Source organism: Narcine bancroftii, chromosome 2, assembly GCF_036971445.1.
Source record: "Narcine bancroftii isolate sNarBan1 chromosome 2, sNarBan1.hap1, whole genome shotgun sequence".
NCBI classification, from domain to species: Eukaryota; Metazoa; Chordata; class Chondrichthyes; order Torpediniformes; family Narcinidae; genus Narcine; species Narcine bancroftii.
The window spans coordinates 42240140-42263421 of NC_091470.1; positions in this window are offsets into that span (position 1 = coordinate 42240140).

Sequence of the window (23282 nt, forward strand, 5' to 3'; positions counted from 1 at the left end):
ATTTAGTTCAACTATTGATCTTTGGAAGAACAGATCATTTTGTTTTAGTACTTCTTTCAATGGCATGATCAAATATTACAGCAACTCGTAAACAGTGGGTCAGCCAACTCTTATTGATTCAAAACGTTTCCTGTTTCTCCAGCTGGAATGGAAAAAAAACACCATGTGATGATACCATCAGAAAGGTGAATAAAATAATTTATCTATAATTGCAAGTCAGCTCTTCAAAGCTACCTACTTTAATATTTCTAACAGTATTTAAAGGTGCCCTGTTGTTATTTTTAAATTGCTGTTTCATGGCCTGTTCTGGCTGCAACACATTTAAAAATTTTCCTTGACAAGGCCAAATGAGGTAAAACAGAATATTTGGATTTCTGACAGCTTCTGACGTGCTTTGGAGTGACACAAGAGAATGCAATATTTACTTCAATGGGATTGTTTTATTGATTCCACACAATTTTCTGTAAACATGTTAAAAGTAGTAAACATCTTAACTCATAGTATGGAGACAAAAGGAATCATTATGAACATACATCTTTACATCAGAAAGAATTTTCATATGATGTTAACTTAATTTTGGTTTCATGTTTTCATTCTTCATCTTGGAAAAGGAACACTTTTACAAAGCTAATCATGTGGCAAAACCTTTGTGCAACTAAATAACTTCATATCTTGCCTTGTATATTATATTATATTTATGCTTTAGCTCTGTCAGAGTCTATCAGAGAATCAGAATTATGTATCCAACATCCAGACATATGCATGGAATCATAATTTGCAGATTGCTTATTTAAAGGGAATATTTTGGCAAATTAAAATAACAGATAGATAATGAAAATAGATGGAAATATAGGTGTATCTAATCTGATAAATAAATTAAAGGCAATTAGCTATTTTATGACCAAGTTTTATCTAAATTTATCTTTCACTTCTATACCCTGTTCTGGATTCCCACACCAGTAATAGCACATAATCTAGTCGAATTAGTGAAAACTGATGTAGTGGATTCTTGGCAGTATTGCTTTATACTAGATGCCAGACATCAAATGAGATAGTTGACTGACCTTCACCATTCAATTTTTTTTATTAACGCTATTTCCTCTGATGTAATAAATTGTGCACTGAATGACTGTGGCAGTATGAAACTCAATTAACTATGCTTCAATCTAACTGATTCTAGGTGAAGTTTTTCAATCTGTCCCAAAGAGTTTATGAGGCCATTTCTGACTTTGGGCACTAATTTATTGGCACCAACACACTGGATGCAGAGCACAGAGAGGAATGGTTTTGCAGTCATTTTGAAATCTGCTCCAGTATTTTTGCTGGCCAGGGAGAATACAAAGCTTGGTTTCCAGTGTTTTAAATGGTTAAATGTTTTTTTTTCCACGTTAGGATTCCATTCAAATTTTGCCAATTGTATTATATTAAATAATCTTCCTAGACTATTCGAGGAATGCCTTCTTTTATCAAATCTTACCTGATCTGTATGTATCAATTTTGATAGATACTATCCTAATCTATTAGCCAGTGCTTTTGCTAGTATTTTATAATTGGCATTTAACAGAGAGGTTGGTCTTAATGATAGAGTTTTTAATAGGTCTCTTTCTTTTTAGTAACACTGGGTTTGGAGGGGGGTGGGAAGGTGGGAGGGAAGGTAGGGGGGGGAAAGGGGGAGAAAATGCCACTGTGTATATTTAAGAGGGAAATGTATGTATGTATTTTGATTGATATGGTTCACAGTGTGAAAAATTTAAAAAAATTTAAAAAAGAATGATTCCGGGAGAGTCTATGTTTCTACTGCTTGGTCCAGAACATCTGTTAACAGGGGCATTAATAATTCTTTGAATTCTCGTAAAGCTCGGGTGGAAATCCATCCTCCTCCAGTGATTTATTAGTCTGTAGGGTGGCCAGGGCTGTTTCAATTTCTTCTCTAGCAAAGGTAGTGTCTAGTTCTATCTTTTCTCTCTTTTCTAGTTTTGGAAGTTCAACATTTGACAAAAATTCTTCCATTTCATTCTCATTTCCTAGTAATTCTGATTTGTATAATTTTGTGCAATATTATCTAAAGATATCATTGATTTTCTTTTGTTTATATGCTAGCATGCCTGTCTCTGTTTTTATAGTGTTTATCATTCTTGATGATTCCACTGTTTTAATTTGCCAAGATTAAGACTTTGTGTCCATTCATTTAACTCATAATATTATTGTTTAGATTTTAATATAGCCTTTTCTGTTCTATATGTTTACATTGTATTATATCTTAGCTTTTTATTCTCCAGTATTCTATATTCTTGTAGTCCTGTTTTTTGATTTTTTTCTAATTCTATAATATCTTTCTCCAAATTGTTTACTTCTGCCATATATTCTCTCTTAATATTCTTTGTATAGGATATAATTTTTTCCCCTCAAATATGCTTTGAATGTGTCCCATATAAAAAAACTATTATTTGTAGATGGCTGATATGTTACACAAAATTTTCTATCTGTCTCTTTATGAACTCACAGAAGTCTGTTCTTTTAAGAAGTGTGATATTGAGATGCTATCTGTATACATTGTCTTGCTTTTCCATTATTGCAATAGTCAACGTTAGTGGTGAGTGGTCTGATTGAAGCCTCGCGTGGTATACTGTTTTTATGACTCTACTTTTTAACTGAGCAATCATTAAAAATAAATCAATGTATGTGAATCATGTACCCTTGAGTAAAAGGGTTCGTCCTAGCCTTCATGGGCACTGCGCTGTTAGGGGCCGACTTCCTCAGAGCTCATGGCCTACTGGTTGACATGAAGGGCAAAAGGCTGGTCAATGCCCAAACATTTCACTCCACCCAACTGGATACAGCAGAAGCCCACAGGCCCAAAATCACCGCCATAGCTGCCACCAGGGATGAGTTTGATGAGATTCTCCATGAATTCCTCGCCCTCTTAGAGCCATGGTTCAACGCTGCCCTGCCCCAGCATGGGGTCTTCCACCACATCGCCACACAGGGCCCCCTGCTGCATGCTAGACCCAGATGGCTACCGCCCGAGAATCTCCAGGAGGCAAAGAAGGAGTTCTCCAGGCTCCAGGAACTGGGAATCGTCTAGGGCTTGGACAGTGCCTGGGCATCGCCGCTCCATATGGTCCCGATATTATCCGGGGGCTGGAGACCATGTGGGGACTACTGTCGGTTGAATGATGCATCACCCCACATGCAGGACTTCTCCACCAACCTCCACAGCACATGGGTCATCTCCAAAGTGGAACACATGCGGGGATACCATGAGATCCCAGTGCATCCAGACGATGTGGGTAAGATGGCCATTATCACCCCTTTTGGCCTCTTCGAGTTCCTGCATATGGCCTTCAGTCTAAAGAATGCGGCCCAAACATTCCAGCACTTCATGGATGCAATTGGCAAAGACCTGGACTTTGTGTTCATTTACCTGGACAATATTCTCATTGTCAGTTGCAACTGCGGCCAACACAAAGCCCACCTCTGCACACTCTTTGCCCAGCTGTCGGACTTCGGCATCATGGTCAACACGGCCAAATGCTAGTTTGGCAAGGAGTCCCTCCAGTTCCTGGAGCACACCATTTTGGCAGCTGGGGCCACACCAGTGCCAGAGAAGGTCGCGGCTGTTCAATGATTCCCCAAACCCTCCACCCTGAAAGGCCTCCAAGAGTTCATGAGGATGGTGAACTTTTACCATAATTTCATCCCCAGAGCCATGCACATCATGCGCCTATTGTTCGAGCTCATGGCCACCAAAGAAAATACTTCATTGTGGTCAGAGGAGGCAGACAGGGCTTTCATCGTGACAAAGGAGGCTCTAGCCAGCACCATGCTGCTGGTGCACCCGCGGCCAAAGGCACACAGGGTGCTCTCCGTGGACACCTCAACTACGGCAGTGGATGGGGGAGGGGGTTCTGGAACAGTGGCTTGATGGACAATGGCGCCCGCTGCCCTTTTTCAGCAAGCAGCTGTGCCCACTGGAGCTCATATACAGCGCCTTCGACCGGGAGCTCCTGGCGCTGTATTGGCTATCCACCATTTCTGCTACTTCCTCGAGGGCAGGCAATTCACAGCCTTCATGGATCACAAGCCCCTCACTCCAGCATTGGCGATGGCCAAGGATCCGTTGTCTGCCAGACAGCAGCGCCACCTCTCGTACGTGTCTGAGTTCATGACCGACATCTGACACAGGGCCAGCAAGAACAATGTAGTGGCAGAAGAGCTCTCCCATCCAGCCATCAATACTCTTGCACCCGGATTGGATTATGAGCAACTGGCTCAGGCACAGAGGAACGATGCAGAGATGCAGGCCTTGCGACCGCCATCTCAGGCCTCAAACTCAAGGGTGTCCAGGTGCCCAGCAGCCCAGACACATTGATCTGTGACGTCTCAACAGGCATGATGCGCCTGGTGGTCCCACCGCACTGGAGGACGAAGGTCTTCAATCTGATCCACGACCTCGCTCACCCAGCAGTAAAGACAACCGTGCAGATGGTCGCGGAGTGGTTTGTGTGGCACGGGCTGAAGAAGGAGGTGGCGGAACTGGCCAGGAACTGTACCAGGTGCCAGACCTCCAAGGTCCAGCGACACACATGAGCCCCCATCCAGAACTTCGACACGGCAGTTAGCAGATTCTGACACATCAATGTTGATGTCATTGGGCCCCTGCCAGTGTCCAAGAAGGCTCATTACCTCCTCACGGTGGTGAACTGGGCCACAAGGTGGCCGGAGGCTGGCTGTACCAATTAAGGAGGCCTCCACAGAGACGTGCACCAGGACTCTGTTCAGCCAATGGATCGCCTGATTTGGAGTCCCAGCGCACATCACTAGCGACAGAGGGGCGCAGTTCACATCTGCCCTGTGGACTCAGATGGCGATGCTCCTGGGGGTCAAGCTCCACCACACCACAGCATACCACCCGCAGTCCAACGGGTTGGTGGAGAGGGTCCATGGGCACCTGAAGGCATCGCTTATGGCCAGGCTCTCCAGACCTGACTGTGAGGACCAACTACCCTGGGTCCTCCTCAAGATTAGGATAGCACCCAAGGAGAACCTGCAGGCTTCAACAGCGGAGATGGTCTATGGCGCACTGCTTTCCCTGCCGGGTTAGTTTTTCGGCCCAGACCCTGACACCACGGCCACAGACAAAAACCTGCTGGTGGACCTACACAGGCGACTGGCCTCCCTAGCTCCCCCACCCCCGTCACCCAGCCATTTCATCTCCCCAAAGAGCTTGACTTGGCTCAGTTAGTTTTGGTGTGGAGGGGACCACAAGGTGCACTGCTACAGCGACCATACGAAGCGCCATACAAAGTCTTGCACCGGTCCAGCGGAACCTTCACCTTGGACATTGGGGGGAGAGGGGAACTTTTTACGGTGGACCACCTGAAGGCGGCCCATCTGGACTTATCACATCCGGTGCAGATGGCTGTGCCCAAGCGCCAGGGCCGGCCACCAAAGCGACAGGATGTGCAGCCAGTTCTGGGGGGGTGGTTGTGTGGTGGCGCACATCCTCATGGCAAACCGGCCCCGCTTGTATCGCCATGTGGTGGGGCAGCCATGGGGAAATGGCGTCACCAGAGGTTTCTTTCTGACTCCAGCATCCCTTCCAGTGCGCACCCTGGGCAGTGATTATGATGTCACAATGCACTAGGCAACCGAGCTCATGGGTCGTGCTGAATTTGAATAAAACCAGTCATTAACGACCATCAACGTGGTGGCTGTGTTTCTTCCACTACTCACACCGCCACAACTGTAACATTTCCCTTTTGAGAAACATTTCCCAGAGGTCATATGTGATATGGAGGAGCTAAGTGGACAGACTCTCAGGAGCTCCACAATATAATCCTGAGAATTGACCAAAAACATTAAATCATCAAAAAATTAAGTGTCAAAAAACATAGTCCTATGGGAAAAAAGAACAAAGCAACTCTTTTGGGAATGGGTGAGGTCGACAGGCAAGGACAAATGCCATAGGAGCCATTGCCATGGAGTGATGAGATAAGAGAAGAATCTGGCATGAGGGCGGATAAATGATAGATCAACGCCAACAATGGGTGATGTTATGCACGTTATACAGATGCTAACAACTTGGACTGGAACCCTCAATGGGAGGATTCAGAAGGCAATGGAAGGAGTGGGCATGTTGAAGACTGCACTCACCACTCGAACCTTCTGCATGGTAGCCGCTGAGGATAAAATGGAGGGTGTGGAAGAAAGAATGCGAAAGATTGAGGGTGACATGGATGCATGGAAGTTGAGAGAGAGAGAAATTACTGGAGAGGCTAGACTTATTAGAAAATTACAGCAGGCAGCAGAATGTAAAGATTATATGGCTGAAGGAGGGGGCAGAGGGTCAAGATTCAGTGGAACTTTTTGGGAAGTGGATACCAAAAATCTTGGGAATGGAGGAGCATAAAGAAGAACCCATTATTATTGAGAAGGGCTACCGAACCTCTGGTCCCTGACCAGGGCCAAATCAATGCCCACATCTGGTATTAATAAGTCTGCTTAAATACCAAGATAGGGAGATGATATTATGCATGGACAGGGAACATGATGGGCCATTGATAGATAGAGGGGAGAGAATCAGCTTTTACCCTGACCTGAGTGTGGCACTGGTTAAGAAAAGGAAAGAATTTGACACTGGCAAAACAATTCTACATACAAATAAATTGGCATACACTATTATACCTGGTGATGTTATGAATCGACATGCTAGGAGGAGAAAAAAAAATATTTAAAAGATCCTCAAGAGGTGATGAAGATGGCTTAAAAAATAAAAGGAAGGCCCGAAGGGGTGATGAAAGAGCAAGAAAAACAGACTAAAGAACAAAGGATATAAGAGATATGGAAAATAGTGATATTTTCCTTTACTTGGCATTTTCATTATGATGTAAAAACAAGCAGCAAATGGATTGCGACATGAACTTTAAAGGACATAATATAGTTAGAGGAAATAAGGATAGGCGATGTAGATAATGTAAATGTACAATGAGGAGTGTGAATGAGAATTAGACAGAATGTTAAAAGCTCCAATGAGAGTGGCAGGTGTACCCAGACTGAAGGAGCAATAGTGCCAAGGTGATAGCCAATAGCATCTAAATGAAAGGGAGGGTATTTAGTACTTTCTGTGTTTGGTATTTGTCCTTTGTCCTTTCAGTGGAACTGCCAGTGCGAAGGATAGAAATATTTGAAATGAGGTATGTATGCTACTGGAGAAGAATATATGTGGGCTATCAAATGCAGATAAGAATAATTATAGACATTGATGAATAAAGCTTTAAAGTTTGACACTATCAATATAAATGGATTGAATGGGATATTAAAAGAAAGAGTTTTGGCACACATCAAGAAGTTACAGACAGATGTGGCATTTGTGCAAGAAACACATCTCTCAAAACAAGAACATGCCAAATTGAAGAGAGATTGGGTGGGACAAGTAATAGCATCTTCATATAATACCAAGGTGATAATAAAAGTTTCCAGTGGTGGTGAAGGAAATAGTGTATATCTGAATGGTCGATGTATAATAGCGCACTGTCAGGTTTATTCAGAGGGTTGGACATTTATGAACCTTTATACACCAAATACAGATGATAAGACATTATATAAAATGCCTTTCTCAAAACAGTAGCAGACACAACAATGTTTTAATTGGAGGAGATTTCAATTTTTGTCTAGACCTCATATTAGATAAATCTATACCGACAGTGACTAAAACTAAAGTGCATAAACGACACTAGCTTATATGAAAGATCTAAATAGATGCCTGGAGACAGTTGCACCCTCAAGCTAAGAACTAATCCTTCACTCAAAACCTCAAAATTACTTCACCAGAATTGACTATTTTTTAATGTCAGCACAGTTGGAAAGCAGTAAGGTTGAATTGGAATATTTGGCCAGACTACTATCAGATCACACACCTTTGGTATTGACGATAGTCATGCCTGAAAAAACAGGTGTTGATGTATAGGTGGTGCCTAAATCCTATGCTGTTGAAGAGAGAAGACTTTTGTACATTTATAAGGGAGCAAATTAACATATTTTGTGAAAATAACTGCCCATCTACAATCTATAAATAACAATTTCTTGATATGGGACACATCGAAGGCCTATTTGAGGAGGAAAATTATATCATACACCAAGAATGTCAAGATAAATCTCATGGCAGAAATCAACAATCTGGTAAAAGAAATAATGGTATGAGAGAAAGAATACCAAAAATCCAGCTCAAAGGACAAACACCAAACTTAAAAATAATATAATACAAACATACAAAATGGAAAAAATATATATAATGAGATTGAAGCAAAAATATTATGAACTGAGGGAAGAGAGGTCATGAAGTTTTGTCTTGGCAATTAAAAGTAGAGGAAACCTCAAAGATGATCAATGCAGTTCGGCTGTATAAATCAGAATTACCACTGGACCAAACAAAAATAGATGACTTACTGAATAAAGTTGTGCTGCCAAGATTTAGCCAAGAAGATGAGATGAGGTTAGATGCCCCCTTAAATTGCAAAAGCATTGGGATTGCTGCAAGCCAAATAAGTCTCTGGGGGAAGATGGTTTTCCACCTGAGTTTTATAAAGAATTTAAAGATTTGTTGATGCCACTCATGATGGGCATGGTTAACCAAGCAGATAAAGACTCTCTCAGACACCTTTATAACAGCAATAGTTATGGTGTTACTTAAGAAAAATAGAGATCCATTAAATCCCTCATCTTATAGACTCATCTTGCTATTAAATACAGATTATAAAATAATATCCAAGGCATTGGCAGAGAGACTTGGCCAGTATTTACCAAAATTAATAAATGTGGACCGTGGATTTTATAAAGAAGAAACATTCTGCTAACAACCTGGGAAGATTATTGAATGTAATACATTTGACAGAGTCTGGAAAGGATCATACTCTGATAATATCTCTGGATGCAGAGAAGGCCTTTGATAGATTGGAATGGCCATACTTATTTAAAATAATTGAAACATTTGAATGGGGACAAACATTTTAATTAAATGAAAACATTATATTCTAAACCACACGCAATGATCATTACAAATGACCAAATTTTGTTGGCATTCCCCTTAAGTAGATCTAGCAGACAGGGTTGCTTGCTGTCTCCAGAATTGTTTGCATTAGCTATTGAATTATTAGCAGAATATATTAGAAAAAATTCAAACATAAAGGGATTCAAGGTGGACTAATCAAACATAAAATAAATTTATTTGTGGATGATGTGTTATTGTATTTGATGGAACCATCTGAATATTTTCCCAAATTACAGGCCACCCTGGAAGAATACAGTACAATCTCTGGTAATAAAGTAAATTCTGGGAAAAAAGAAATTATGCCCTTAACTAATCTGAATAATGAGACATATAAACAGGGAAATCATTTAAAATGAAAGCCAGGTAGTATTAAATACCTTGGAATAATAATGGATAGAGATTTGGAAAACTTAAATATAAACTTAATGATACTTCTATCCTTGGAAAAATTGAAGATGATTTAAACAGATGGAAAAAAATGGGCAGGATAAATTGTGTCAAAATGAAGGAGTTGCTGTGGCTACTGTATCTTTTTCAGTCCATTTCTATTTACTTGCCAAGGAAATTTTTTTAAATATTGAATGGAAGCATAAAAACCTTTCTTTGGAATGGTTGTCTCCATGGAAAAGCTGATTGGGATTATGGATTGGGGGGGGGGGGGGGGAAGGTGTTACGATTGCCAGATTTTAAGAAATATTACTTGGCAGCTCAGTCGATGTTCCTTGCATCTTTATTTGAAGAAGATGATCCACCAAAATGGGTTAACATGGGTCTACATAGTATGAGGGAGGGGGTGGTGAAAGATTTCATTTACAAAATAAATACTAAATTAATAAACAAAAGAATGGATAATCCCATTCTAAAACATCTTATAAGAACTTATAATGGAAGGAAATTAATGACTGTATTGGTAAAGATATTTTAATATTGCCAAAAGCACTCTTGATATGTAACGAGCTGATGCCTATGAATTTAGGTAACAAAATTCTGAATATTTGGCATCTAAAGGGGATCCAAAATATTGAGGACTGTTATGAAAATAGACATCTTAAGTCTTTCAAACAACTGAAGGATAAATACGATTTGCCTAATGGAACCTTTCATTATTTTCTCCAGTTAAGATCCTTCCTGAGTGAAAAATGGGGCCCCACAATGACCCTACCTGAAAGAAACGAGGTGGAAAAGTTAATTCAACTGGGAGGTGCTCCAAAATTTATATTCAGAATATACCATGTGCTTCAAAATGAAAGCCCAAAACCAGACCTGCAAAGATTGAGAGAGGTGGGAGTTGGAGTTGGACTTGGGAATAACAATTGATGAAGAGTGTTGATCAGAATTATGTAGGAAGAGCATGACATCAGTGATCAATGGCAGATTTAGATTGCTACAATACAATTATCCCTCACACCACAAAAATTACATAAAGGAAAACTAAGGATATCAGAAATGTGCTTCAGGTGTGGGTTGGAAATTGGTACATTTATACCCTATACAAGGAACCGTGCGAAAGCAAAACCATTTTGGTTTGAATTATCGAATAATATTAACTAGGATTATAGGAATAGACTTCCTGCTGGACCTGGAGTTGTATTTATTGCAAAACCTGGTGGACGTGGGCAGAAAATTAACAACATTCCAAATTAAGTTTGTAGATATTTCCCTGTCAGTAGGAAAAAAATGCTTTGCGATTGTCTGGAAGTCCAACTTCCCCCTGCTCATCACTCGATGGTCCACGGAGATGCACAACTGTGTGGCCATGGGGAAGATAAGATATAATTGAAGAAATAAATATGAGATTTTTGCCAAAATATGGCAACCTTATCTAGAGCACTTTGGTGCCCAGTTATAAGAATAGCTCACAGATTTAAAAATTGGACAAAATATACAAGATAATAGCAGTGAACTACCTCACAGCGGAAGTAGATTAGAAAAACTGGTGGCACACTGAATTTTTCTTTTTTTTCCTTTACTATTTTTAATCTTTTTAGTTGTTTTGTTTTTTTTAATGTTTGGGGGAGGGGAATTACAAGTGAATTGTATGAAACAATTTGTATGAAAAAGTGTAAATGTGTTAAAAATGACTGTTTTCAAAAGTAACACCATGCTTGTTTGAAAAATTTAAAATAAAATTTTCAAAAATAAAAGAAACATTTCCCAATTAAGAAACATGCACACAACCCTAGATCTTTTTTTTTCGAAATTTATTTATAGTATCTCCATACATTCATTTCAAATTGACTTAGTATAATATTACATAATAGAAACTAAATAATTTTCAAATTTTCACCCCCCCCCCCACCTCCCCTAACCCCTTAGGAAACCACCTTGTGGTGGTTAATTCCCAAAAACCCAAATGGGTGTGGTATAAACCACAAGTGGCATATGACTTTCGGGAGCAGAAGTACCACTCCCTCCCCCCACCCCCCCCAGGCAGACAAAATACACGTATAAACCGAAAAATCATAATTTCTTATATCCATAAAACCCCGGTCCATCAATTTAACCAATCTTATTCATAAACTCTTTTTTTTTTGAAAATCCAAACTTGATATTAAATTTTGCACCCTTTCCACCCTCCCAATACTGAGTTAAACATTGTTTACAATCAATAAAAGTTTTTTTTTAATTTTTTTTTCAAGTCTTCCTGAATTTCATCCACTGAATTAAAACACCTCTGAACATCCCAGTTCAACACCGAATCTTCCATTCTTCTCAGTCTCAAGTTGAATTTCTAGCTTACTTTCAAAAAAAGTTTTTTTCAAATCTTTTAAAATTTTCTTGAACATAATTCCTTTGGTCTTGATCTTCTAAAGCATCAATATTATTCATAAGTTCTTTCTTCTATGTTTCCCAATTTAATACCAAATTTTCCACTTTGTCAATCTTCTCAATTTTAAGTTGAAATTATTGTTTATTTTCAAGAAAAACTTATTCAAAATTTTTAACTCTTCTTGGACATTACTCCTTCGACTTTAATTTTATAAATCATCAATCTTGTTCATAGTTTCTTTCTACTGAATTTCCAAATTTAATAATAAAGTTTCCGTTTTTTCCAATTTTCTCAATATTAAACTGATCTTGTTGTTTAGTTTAAAAAAAACCTTTTCAAAACTATTAAAATCTGTTTGCAATGTATGCATACTCACAGATAATAAATTCACTCTTCCAATATTCCATCCAAAAAAAATCACTGATAAACCTTATTGCAGGTCAAGGAGTTCCATATATATGTTTATCTTCAGAAAATATTTCAAATATTTTAAATCAACATTCGTCGCCATCTTTCAAAAAGGAGTCCGAAATCAACTTTAATAAGTTCTGTTCTTGAGAAAATTCCAGCACCAACTCTGGCTCTGTCTGGGCAAATAGGTCAAATTTCTTCCAAAGTCAAAGAATGTAATTTTGTTCTGTATTTATAGATAATAAATTCATCCTTCCAATATTCCATCCAAAAAAAATCACTAATAAACTTTAATGTTATCTGGATTTTTAAAACTCACGGGCAACCAATGCCAATTACTGCAATTTATCTTCATAAAACATTTCAAATCAATATTCATCACCATCTTTCAGAGGGGTGTCCAAGGCCAGCTTATCCAACAGTCCAATTAATGAGCTCCGTTCTTAAGAAAATTCCAGCCTTGACTCCGTGGTTCTGTCTGGGCAAGTAGGCCGAGTTTCTTCCAAAGTCGGAGAGTGTAGTTTTGTTCTGTATTTGAACTCTATTTTCCTTAATCTTTGTTGCCATTTTAAACTAAAAACAATTGATAAACAAAACAAAGACTTTTAACAGAAAAGAAATATTCTTAAAATGGGTATTTATATAACTGCCTGGGGGAGACCGGGAAGGCACGTCCGCTCCCTACGCCATCTTGCCACGCCCCCCACAACCCTAGATCTGACGGTGATGTAAACAATAGAACCCGGGAGCCCATTAAAAAAAAAGAACAGAATCTTCTGAAGAAGAACCCTTCCTTTTAGCACTATCTTTAAAAACTGCTCCTCTTCTGGTGCCATTTTCCCCCTTAAATTGGGGTCCCCATCCTGCCTCTTTCCTCACCACTTTCCTTTCTTTCCAGAACTCTCCGTGTATATTACAATTTTTCTTTTAGCAGCAAAACAAGACAGCTCAGTACTTCAAAACAGAAAAAAATATACATTCCAAAATATTATTTTCGATCTTCTTATCTGACAGATCAAATCTCTTCACAACTTTTGTAAAAATTCTTCTTTATTCTTAAAAATTCATTGATTAGCTTGTAGGACATCAACCCTCGGCATCACTAGGTAAATCATGGAGTTTTTGGATCACAGTTGTCTCTTTATCTCATCAAATTATCTTATTTGTTTGACCAAGGTAGGACTAAAGCCCTAAAAAAAAACTTTTTTGTTGCCAACCACTAACGGGCCATTGTTATTTTTTTAATCGCATCTCGCTCCCGGTAACTTAAAAGTCTTACCAGGACTGGTCGTGGTCACTGTTCGCCAGTTCTTCTGGTTCTGACGGTCCAGTGAGCCCTTTCAAGTTGCAGCTTTGCATTTAACTTATTTCGTCCCAGCCTTTGTGTGATCCATGTTTCAAAGAAACTCACCAAGCCTTTACCCTCAATTCCTTCTCTCAGATCAATGATTCTTATACAGTTTCTTCTGCTGAAATGTTCCATATGATTGATCTTGTCCATCATTCTTTTTCTGTGTGTCCCATGTTTTTGCTTTTTCTTCTAGAACCTTTAGCCTCTCTTTTGTTTTGTCCAGCTCAGCCTCCACTTGAGTCATTCGTTCTGTTAAATCTTCCACGATTTCTTTAATTCCTGATTTCATTTCTGATATGTCTCTTATCGCTGATTAAACATTCATTAAACAAGTGCACTAAATTTCCATCTTATTGAGGATGTTGGCTATATCTTGCCTGACCCCCCCAGCTCTGCTGTGTTCAGTCGTCCCAAGGCCTCTCCTGTGCTGCTCCTCATACAGGCTTTCACTTGATGTTCCTGGCTGAGCTGTTGCTTCTTCACTTTTTGTTTTTAGTTGCCTTGGTTGTTTAGTCCTTGTTTTATCCATTTTTGACCATGAAATTCTGCTTCTTGAGCGTTCAAACCATCTTTTTAATACTTTTTTATGGAGAGCTCTTTCAAAACATGTCTGCTCAAATCCTGTGCATGGCTATGCCCAAGTCAGCCAGCTTCTTGAGAGAGGATGAAGAATTTAGTTCACTACTTGTGGAAGATAAAGTAGCTAAGTAGTGACTATACCACAGTTTGTTGGATAGATCGGTGTAATTGTATTTTTACCATTAGAATGGAATATATTACATCTACTCCCTACAATTTCCTCTATGATTGGCACAAATTTTCTGCAGTGAAAACTATAATTATATTTGACTTCTCTATCAGTGTGCCTGATATGCCACTGTGCAGTGCAAGCCAATGAATCTAAAAAACATATGAAGAGAACAAGATTCATAAGAAGTGCAACATTTCATAAGTGCCGTCAATAAACAGAAAAAAATCCATTGAATAAATCTGCAGGCTTTACATACAACCATTGGAACTGTACCAGACAGGTGCATGGCAAGAACATTAAAAGCTGTCATGAATAATTTTTACTTTGCTACTCTAAAGTTCTAAGTTAAACAGCAAAGCCTGGAGACCTGTGATTGTAGTGCAATGCATAATAGCACTGGAGAAACTAAAGCAGGTCACACCGCATTTATAGGAAGCAAAGAGTAATCAATGTTTTGGACCCAAGGAAGGGCTCAGGCCCAAAATGTTGATTATCCTTTGTTTCCTGCAGATGCTGCATGACCTGCTGAGTTTCAGACTTTTGCCTGAAGTTCTAACATAGTTTCAGAGCATTTTCACTGCAAATACCAAATGTGTACTTTCTGAGTCCTTCCCTGGTAATGATGACATCAGTATGGACGTGTAAAACAGTAGCTCCTCTGCCGAAGCTACATCACACTATTAGTTGTTCAAATAAATATTGAACAGTCTAATACATCCAAGAAAAACCATGAAAATACAATAGGGTGATACATGGAATATAAACTTTCCACTAGGGCAAACCATATGACAAGAACATAAATTGGTCACAGGAAAGCCAAAGGGATGGAAATATTAAGTCAGACTGTCGTTTACCACCTTCACTTGAGAAGCAACATGTCCAGGAAGTCTGCCAAGGATTACTTAAGAGCCTTTCATCAAATCTTGCAAACCCTTTCCTGCACCAAGAGAGGTTTATGTAATATGTCACCCACCATGAAAGCATATTATGATGAGCAAAAACCCACACAACAACAATTTACATTTAATTCTATTTGCATTTCAGCTGAAAATGGAGCAGCCCTTGTATGCTTGCAGCCCTTAGACCTAGACAATATTCAGACACTTAATCAATATTCTGACTATGCATTTGCAGTCTCTGGTGTCTTCAGGCAGTTGTGATGGTGTTTCAAATCATATTTGAGCCATAGCAGTGAGCTCCACCTGGCCAGTGAGCCACATTACTGTCAAGTGGTAATCACCATAACATTCTAAAATCTTATTTCTCCAGAATCTTAAGACACTGTGGTTACAAGTTGGTATTATGCAGAGACTAACTCTTCTTTGACCACTCAAATGCATTTTTACCTTTAACAAAGTACAACTCAGGAGTGTCTAGATGGATACCTCTTTTTGAGGTTTTACTGAAAATACTCTCAATTATACTGGATAACTATAGCAGAACCCCAAGCTTACTGGGGTTGCATCCCTAGAAAATCGTCTCTATCACAATTTTCTGCAATATAAAGCTTCATCATCTGCAAATACTTTGAGAAATCCAAGTTGAAAAATAATACATTTTGTGTTTATTTGTTTACTTTTTCACATAAATTCCATGAGAGCAAATTTTATTGCCCAACTCAAAATTTTTTTGAAGTGATTTGTAAATTGTGTCAGGATGAATTGCTGTTACTTGAATCGAACAATCTCAAATTACACTGGACAACATGTGTGAACATTTTAGGGTGGATTTTGGACTGCTGATCAAGAAAATCACCTTAAAAATTTCCTATCACATATTTTTTTAAAGATATAATCTATTTTTGTGATTTCTTATCATATTTTGACTCTACTACTATATTACCCACAAAGCAAACTGTTTTTGTCAGTCCAAACATGCCTGGGCATGCACTCAGTATAGATGCTTAGGGTCTGGAGATGTTTAGGATAAATGCAGACAGGCTATAAAAGCAGCTCACATATACAGATGCTGTGCATTACATTGATTATAGATTAAATACACATTGAAGCACATGTTCTTCACGCAATAGCATAGTTAGTATACTTAACAATAGCATTTATTGACTTAATGAAGATTCAATACAGCAGAAATGTCTCATCAATGTTGCAACAGCTATAATACATTCTGTTACATTTGTGGCGAGAATACGCTTAAGGTTCAAAGATGCAGCATGAATGCATTTATTAAAAAAGCATACGAGTTCCATCAGTTGTAAAATTGGTAACCAAGACAAATTCTGGGTTCCTCATATTTGTTGTACAACATGTGCAGTTAACTTGAGAGCTTGGTTCAGAGGTACTCAGAAGTCATTGTTATTTGCAGTCAATAAAAGTAAATTAATGTTTCTCCAACTTCCTATGTGATTCAGCACATCTAAAATTATCTTTGTGTTCAGCTTGAAGGTGCCTATCATAATCCCCAATTTTTATTTCAGGAAGCAAACCTTTTAAAAAGGTTTATTGTCTAGTGTTATCATTCCCTAACTCATGGAATGATATACTTGTGCAACAATGTATCAAAGTGATATCATTTGGTGCACATTTTCTATGTCTTCACTGCATGTGGCTCTTAAAATTACTGAAGTGTCAACTTTTGGCACCAATATTTCGGTAAAGTAGTTTTTCATGTGAGTCTCATACTTATTTGGCCTGCACTTTTCTCTATAATTATTCCATTGACATAGTGATTCCTGCATTTTCAATAAACTGCATACAGTAGTTTATATGCTGCATTTGTACCTACAAAAACTACCTTTTGTGCACCACCATTTAACAGTTTCATTCAACGTTTAAGATCTAAATGTTCAAAAGATTTTATACTTTTAACATTATTACTACCAAAAAGCATTACTTCACATTTTACATGACATGCATAACCACAATATATTCTATTTGTGCCCATTTGATGAACCTAATTATTTCTTGTTGTAACATCTTTTCATCCTTATTACATTCAGTTTCATTTCTAGCTTTCCATCAATAGGCCATTTCAGATAGCCCAAAAGTTGAGATGAAAAGGCGGAGAAACTCCGCCAAGATGCACATCACCTACCTTTCTGAATGTGCAGAGGTTGTCTCCGATCTGCATATTCCAACCCCTCTCCGAGAGGGATAATCTCCGCAGCGCAACCCTCTGCCGATCGATCTGAATGTATGCTGCTGTTCAGAGGCAGGCTGAAGATGCCATCAGCCTGTGACCCATCTCCGCACTCAACCCTCTCCCTCCAAGTCAGGGGTGGCGGGACAGCAGAAGCTGTCAGCGGGGGCCATCGGGAAAGTGGGAACTGTCACCGGAGGCCATTGGGGACCATCGGGGCAGTTGGAGGTGGCCATTGAAGGCTGGGACAGCCACACCGGGCTGCTTCGGCCTTTGGGGCTGCTCTCTATGGCTCAAAATGCACCAGACCAACGGCCGTCTTCCCTACCCATGATCCTCCAGGCAGCTGGAATTGTTCTTTGAACCATTGAGTGGTTCCAGCTGCCTGAGGGATTATGGGTAGGGAAGACAGCCATTGCTCTGCCATGTACTTACGACCGGTGGTGCCAGTCGCCCTGTCTCCTTCAAATCTGGAGGATGCTATGAGGTGCCCCTGGATATGAATGTGATGCTGGAGCAACCTTTTATGGCTGGTGTCTGAAAGGCAAGTTCCCATTTTTCCATTCACTCCATAGCCAGTCTCAAGGTGGAGGCCCAACATGAAATGGCCTAAAGACATGCTTGAATATATCAAACACTTCTCATCCGTCATTAACATAAATTGTGAATAGCTGAAACTCAGGCCTGAAATGTGTGAGACTCTTTGAATAACATTCAGCCTATTTATTCCTCCTTTGTTTACTGACCTCTAATCAATCCTCTATCCTTTGTATTGTGTTGCTTCCAATAATTCCAATGAATTTATTTTAAATTCAGAAATTCCTTTTGAAAATCCAGATACTGTAAACTATTCCCAGACACACTCTTCCACTATCAATGGTGTGTTGAAATTTTTGAATTTCATATCCAACAATACCATGGGTTAACTTGGATGTTACATGAATGATGTTAAAAGTTTTACTGTTTTATTGATTAAATCATACTTGATGAATTGAAACGATCACACATCATAACATAATGTAGGTATGCCTATGTGCAAAGGAATTTTTTTTTCATGTTCTAATCAGTTTGGGTAAGATCCAAGCAGTGGTATTAAATAACTAGGGAGATATCTTCTGCTAGAACTCCCTGCAGTGTAGATATTTACTAGAATAAATACACGTGACATAAACCATCAACTTTGTGCAAAGGTCATGGCTTTATTAAATAAATGTAATTTACCTTGTAATAAACAACAAGTGACTAACCTTTCAATCTTCAACCCCTGGTCTAAGAGAGAATGTTTTGGCCTATCCAGCATAATTTAATATTTGCATTACTATTAACCCTTTTACTTTGAGGCTTAGATCCCAAATTGTACAGTATTTATAAACTTTTATCAGCACTATTTTAATAAAATATATTGATTTTATTTCACATTAAGTTCTATTTATACCTGCACTATGTATAAAAATATTCAGTTTTAAAACAACTTAATTTCATTGAGGACTACTCAGATTTTTTTAAAGACATCATTACTATTGTTACAAGCCCAAAGGACCCCAAAACCCAACAGCAATAGACATTCACCAAGACAAGTATTTACTTAAACAAAAATTGTTTTTAATCAACTTTAAACATAAAAACAGAATCAAACTTTAACTTATCTCTACACTTAACTAACCCAAATTAAACACCTTCTAATTCAAAGCACAAATGTATATAATGTGTGTGTAAATTTAAGAAAAGTTATTTGGTTCACAGTTCAATCTCACTTCTCCTTCTTCCGAGTTCTCTGGATGCAGGCAATTCTTATACTGTGCACAGAATTTAAAATGTATAAAGTTCACCAGGCTTTGGTGCTTGAGAGGTAAATGTTTACCACTCAGGAAGGTTCTTGTGGGGTTTGCAGAGAGAGATTTATTGTTCCAGGATTTCCACAACTGAGGTACCACCATTAGTCACCTCAATGTCTCGCTGATGAAACTTGCCCCATCAGGGTTTTCCAGATGGTATCCTCTTTCTTTCAGGCCACCACAGAGTTTTTTTTTTGTTCTTTTTATTCCAAGGGAAACACTAGACAGATAGCACTTCCAGCCATCCACTTCTTTGGAGCTTTTCATTAGTTTCAACCACCTGACTTGAACTGTTCAGCTGCTTTTCAATGTCACACACAATAGCTGGGAGAGCTTGTTAACTTGTTAACTTCTCTCTCTCTCTCTCTCTCTCTCTCTCTCTCTCTCTCTCTCTCATTGAGACTGCTAGAAAGTTTATTGTTATATGTGACTCTCTCACTTGCAAAAATCCCCACCTTCTTCAGCAAGCCACAGTTCTCCCTCTTGATCAAGCTTTTGTCTTAGGTAAACAAAACCCAGGAGTGACCTTTCTGTGAGCACTTTGCAGAAAGGTACTTGTAGCCTGTTTGCCTCCTCCAAAACAATGGTCTTTTCATTTCATGACATCATTTCAATTAGCACCTACTTGTGAAATGTGCATCACATTATCCAGAGATCCTGCAATGTTACTAAATATGAATTCTTCAGTCTTTCAAATAAGATGTTTTAAAATGAAACCTACACTAAATCTTACCAAATTCCCAAATATTTATCCATTACACTATAAATCTACAATCTCTGATATCTGAAATAACATGAGAAAAAATTTTAAAAGTCTGAAATGTACAATGGGACAATTATCACATGAAAGAGGGGTAAAATGTCAGGATAAGAATGATCATCCCTCAGAACTAAAAACTGGATACACAGATACACAAGATGCTGGAATCTGGAGCAAAAACAATTAGCTAAAGGAACTCAGTGGGTCAAGCAATATCCTTGGAAGAAAATTTTCTCTCTTTATGACTCTCCTTAGAAGAGTTGGCTGAAAGGGGGGGGGTTCTTTTTTTTTCTTTCTTTTTTCTTTTATATATATATAAAATATATCATTCATGTTTAGTTTATTGTTATATATGTTATTTATTATCTGTATTTTGAACGAATAAATAAAGTTTAAAAAAAAAGGAAGAAAATGTGGTGGGATCCTTGAAAATGATCGTCCAAGTAAATCATTTAATGTATTTAAACAAGAAAATCTACATATATTGGGCTCAAGTGCAATATTGTACACTAAAGTGCTGGAGAAATTCAGAAGATCCTATCCTGACGAAGGGCTCAGATCTGATGGAAGTGCTGAGATTTTTCAGTACTTTTACATATCACAAATCATTTAAAACGTTTTGATCTATTTTTCAGTTCACAGATAAAGCAACATTTCCACAAATGATAGATAGAGCAGGCAATTTGCCAATATTTTGTATTTAGCTTCCAATTAATCTCTCTCTCCTTCTGAGTGGCCCTTTATATTGACAAAATATTTGAAATTTGTATGTCAAGAAAACTACTATCAAACACTCAATTCTGATATCAAAGAGTCCTCTATCTATTTTAAATAATGGAGAAATACCCTTCATAAAATACCAGATAGCTTTACCCTTTATTTTTGAATTATATTGCTCAAGATGATCATATTTTTGGCTTCTACTGGCAGAGTAGCATGAATGATGCAACAGCTGCAGTGCCTCACTGCTAGGAAATGTTAAATAAGGCATTGAGGAAACAACGACAATAACTAATAGTTATTAAATGGTTATGGAGACAGATGGGGCCAGTCCATAATTAAGGTCCTAAGTTGTTGCAAGGCCAATTTTGGAGGTATTTGGTGGGAATCTACAATATTTAATTGGGAGAGGATGCTTGCAGGTCAGGGAATGGCTTGCAAGTGAGAAGTTTTTACAAGTGAGTTATCACGAAGCATGCTCCTAATTAAAGCTAGGCTTGTGAGTTTAGGTAACCTGTATGTAATGCGATATGGAGGCATTGGTCAGGGAAAAAAAAGGCATACATCAGATTTAAGCAGTCCAAACAAATCTCTCAGTGAACTGATTAATATGGAAAATTAGGGCAAGACGAGATCATAAGATGGATAAGGCAGGCTGGATAAAGGAAAATCCCGAGATGGCTACAGAGGGATTTGGTCCCATTAAAGATCAACATGGCCTTCTTTGTGTAGAACCATGGGAAATGGATGAGATTTTAAATATTTATCATCAGTCTTTACAATGAAGATCATGGAAGCAGAGGAATTGAAGCAAATGATTGCTACATCTTGGACTACATAAGAACTAGGGAAGAGGTGTTGGTCTAGTGAACATACAAATTCCTTATAGACAGCGCAGGATTCAAACCATGGTCTCGATCACTGCCACTGTAATATTGTTGCATTAACCACTGCACTAACTGTGCTGCTCAAATCTCCCAGGCAATGGCTGAGTTAGGCTGACTGGAGATGCCTTAAAGGGCCAGGCCACCACTAAGGTCAGGGCTATAAAACTATCATGAGGACTGGGATCCAAACCACACTGAGGCATTGGGAACTGAGACCTCCCTTACCAAACAGTCATAAGAAAATAAAATTGAGGACAAATGCTTTATTATTTTTCTCTGATCAAGTAAGGCTGCTTTATCAGATTGTGGTGATACAACCACAGCATTGGGCCATGTGCTAACCGGCCTACTGCAGGGGGCGACCTCTGTACCTGCAGGTAGACAACCTGGGAGGCCGACTCCACCTGGCTGTTGTTAGGTCTGCTTTGTTCATGAATGAGTGAGACAAACACCAGACTGAGTCGAAATCAGGGTTCTTTGTTCTTTATTACCGGATTGTAACACTTGCGACTAACCATATTAGTCGGAGAATGCATTCTGCCGTTATCAGCGAAATGGTGATTTTTTATACCCTTGGATACATGCTTAGAACATCATCATATCATTACTTGTCCAATGACTAAAACTGTTGCTATCCTTTCCCTGCTAGCTTCCTGCCTCTCAATCCATCAATGTCTCTCTTATCTTGTAAGTACAAGGATGCATTCACATCTTGTTACAGCCCTGCACATTCCCATCTCATGATGTTTTACCTTACACTGTCAATCACCAACCTGCATATAGACTTGAGCTGGATCCTCCCAGGCCAGTCACACACATGGAGCCATCAAGATACTATAACTGGTGTACAGAGCTTAAGTGGATTAAAGCCTATAGTACAGTCTTTCCTGTGTTTTGAGTGTGCTTGCTGCACCACACAGATAGATGAGCCAAATCTCATTTGTTTGCTACAGCGAGACCTGGCTAACAGGAAACACACTGGACACCACGATCTGACCAGAGTGTTTCATCATTCACAGATTGAATTGGAACTCAAGATTCTGGCAAAGAGAAATGGAGCAATGTGTGCTTTTTAGTTAATACCAGTTGGGGTCATCTCGACATCCTACTCCAATGCCTTGGAGCAAATCTCAATTAAATACAGATCCTTCTATCCACACCGATAGGTCTCATCAGTGATTCTCACTAAATATTGTTTTGTACAAATAAGAAACTTGGATGTTTAGTGTGACCAGTTCCTTTGGTTGTTCAGCATTCTCATTGCCCGTGGGAAGAAGCTGTTCCTCAGCTTGGTGGTGCTTTCTCTGATACACCTGTATCTCTTCCCCAACAGGAGCACCTGAAAGATGCTGTGAGCAGGGTAGAAGGTCTCCTCAATGATTTTGTATGCCCTCTTCGGACAATGATCTCGGAAGATCAGATCGATGGTGGGGAGGGAGACACCAATGATCCTCTCTGCCACTCTTATGGTCCTGTGGATTGACCTCCAATCAATGTTTCTGCAGCAACTGTATCACACTGACGCAGCCAGCCAAGACGCTCTCGATAGAGCTCCTATAGAAGGTTACCTACTTCAATTTTCTCAGGAAGTGCAGTCGCTGTTGCACTTTACGGAGAAGTAAGAAGATATCGAGTGTCCATGATAGGTCACT